Source organism: Protobothrops mucrosquamatus, unplaced genomic scaffold (assembly GCF_001527695.2).
Source record: "Protobothrops mucrosquamatus isolate PMUCROS unplaced genomic scaffold, P.Mucros_1.0 scaffold3550, whole genome shotgun sequence".
Taxonomy (NCBI): Eukaryota; Metazoa; Chordata; class Lepidosauria; order Squamata; family Viperidae; genus Protobothrops; species Protobothrops mucrosquamatus.
Genome location: NW_015389517.1, coordinates 27,834 through 30,871, shown reverse-complemented (window position 1 = coordinate 30,871; position 3,038 = coordinate 27,834).

Sequence of the window (3,038 nt, the reverse complement as noted above, 5' to 3'; positions counted from 1 at the left end):
GATTCGTTTAACAAACGTGGTGGGGAAAAGTCGTTAAATGGGGCAAAAAACTCACTGAGCAAATGTCTCATTTAGCAACGTACATTTTGGGCTGAGCTGGGATCGTAAGTTGAGGACGGCCTGTAACCGTCGCGCAGAGAAGACAGCCTGAGTTGTATCCGGACTGACTGCGTGCACGGCGACGGTGGATAGAGGAGAGTGGATATAAAGGCACCGATTCTTTTGATTTATTCCAGGGAAAAAGATCTGGCTTTTCGAATTACCGATTGCGCCGAGGCTGGGGAGGGAAGCCTTCTCCATATGAATGAGGGCAGTTGTGTGCTGCGTGCATGACACAAATGCATTTAGGCAGCAGGAAGCTCGTATGCCACACCGCAGGCTCTCCGCTGCGTGCCAAACCCAAAGTTCTCCCAGACCTTAGAAAGACCACAGCTGGGAGACAAAGAAGCCACAAGGTCTGGTTTTGATCTGGCCACGTCAAGAGACACAGACCAACGCCGGATGGATCCGGGAAAAGCGGTCTCTGCTGGTGGTATTTGCAAAAAAAAAAAAAAAAAAAAAAAATTGGGAGAAAATAAACCAGACCGGACACGTGGGAGACCTGCCTGATTCCTGTCAGCACCGAAAAATGAAAATCCACGCAGTTTGCGGGTTTCGAAACACCGTGGACTCCCGGCGGGGCTAAATCAGTGGTGGGATTCAGATGGTTCGCACCGGTCCGACAGAACGGACCGGTAGCTAAATTTTGCTGAGTTCGGAGAACCGACTGAATGCCTAGAACGGCATGGATGCCACTTCCGGAAGTCCGTTCTAGGCCTTGGAGGCCAGGAGGAGGCTTCCCAGGCTAAAGAGGCCTGCTGGAAGTGCATGGATGCCACTTCCGGAAGTCCGTTCTAGGCCTTGGAGGCCGGGAGGAGGCTTCCCAGGCCTAGAACGGTCTGCTGGAAGTGCATGGATGCCACTTCCGGAAGTCCGTTCTAGGCCTTGGAGGGCGGGAGGAGGTTTTCCAGGCCTAGAACGGTCTGCTGGAAGTGCATGGATGCCACTTCCGGAAGTCCGTTCTAGGCCTTGGAGGCCGGGAGGAGGCTTCCCAGGCCTAGAACGGCCTGCTGGAAGTGCATGGATGCCACTTCTGGAAGTCTGTTCTAGGCCTCGGAGGCCCAGGCCTGCATCCAATAAGAGAACTGGTTGTTCCGGTATTTGAATCCCACCACTGGGCTAAACGCCCTGGTCCTATCGGCCTGGGAACCACCGGTTAGCCTGGAATTCTTCAACGCCACATTACAGATAGTCCTCGACTTACGACTGTTCGTTTAGTGGCCGCTGAAAGTTAGCACGGCACTGAAAAATGGGACGTACGGCCGTTTTTCACACGACCGTCGCAGCACGCCTGCGCGGTCACGTGATCAAAGTTCAGACCCTTGTCAAGTGGCGTGTATTTATGACGGTGGCAGCGTCACGGGGTCACGGGATCCCGCTTTGCGACCTTTGGACAAGGGACGTCAATAGGGGCAGACCGATTCACTTCACAAGCGTGTGACTCCCTTAATGACCGCACCGACTCATTTAACAGGCTGTGGCAAGAAAAGTCGTAAAGTGAGTCAAAGCTAAGTGGTTAGCCACGGTCTCAGCAATGGAAATAAATTCTCGTCCCGGTTACGGTCGTAAGCCAAGGACTACCTCAGCACGGGTATGTTCGGTCTAGTGGAAAGAAGGACCAGGGGTGACATGACAGCCGTCTTTCAATATTGGAGGGGCTGCCATAAAGAGGGGGACAATTTATTTTCCAAAGGACTAGAAGGCAAGACAATGGATTGGAAACCAATCAAAGAAAAATCCAGCTTAGAACTAAGGAGAAATTTCCTGACAGGGAGAACAATTCATCGTTGGAACTACTTGCCACAAGAAGTTGTAGGCGCTCCATCACTGGAGATTCTTAAGATTTTTAAGAAGAGATTTCTCTGAAATAGTATAGAGTCTCCTGCTTGAGCAGGGGGTTGGACTAGAGGACCTCCAAGGTCCCTTCCGAGTCTGTTATTCTGCTGGTTGGACAGGTGTGTGATGTTGACTAAGCGGGCAAAAGTGCGTATGAAAGAAGAAGGGGCAACAAAGGGAAATGAACAGGGGGATGAGAGAACAAGCTATTCAGTTTTATTCTTTCAATAGCTGCTCTCCATCCCAACAACATCACCCCTGCAGAGCGGTGCTTGTCAACTGGGCCACTTTAAAATGGGCGGACTACGACTCCCAGAATCCCCCAGCCAGGATGGGTGAAGATCTTAAGTTAGGGCAAGGGTCAGGTGAACACGAGGTCTTCCCGTTTGCAATTGCTGAGTAGTGTTTTTCAAGCTTAGCCCTCGAAGAGAGGCAGACTACAACTCCCAGAATCCCCCAAGGCTGGCTGGGGAATTCTGGGAGTTGAAATCCACCACTCTTAAAGGGGCCAAACCTGAGAAACATGGCTGCAGAGGATGTGGAAGAGAGAACGAAAAGAGTGAGTAACATTATACAGAAAAGGGCAGAAATGCACAGCTACTCCAACCCATTATTGTGGTGGTTTTTTTTTTTAGGAGAGGGGTTATCTGGTTTTAATTTTCATTTTATTTTATGTCTTGAGCCCCGGCAAGGTAGAAGCGGCCAGCTTAATGGAGCAAATTGCTCCCACCTACCCCCCGCCTCGTCGAAGTAGCTCTGAACGGTTGCATGCTTTTACACACTCACTCTTGTTCTCCGCAAACAAAGGTGGACCGGCTCAAAGTGCAATTTTGCAGAGCCTAATTGCCCATTAGAGTGGACGGTCTCCCACTTTGCATAAAGGGCTCGGAATAATCTAACCGCTGGCAGCGGAGAAAAAAAACAGCCAGGCGGACTGAGGCTTTTGCAAAGGGCCTTTCCAGGCCTGTCCCCCCCCCTGTTTAGAAAGTGTCCCCCCCTCCCAAAATGAATTATCTAGCGAGTAAGCGAGAAAATAAGGACTTGGGGCTGCAGGTTGCAATGTTTTCCTGGCTAGCGGTCATTCTTGACCGCTATTTCTCAAC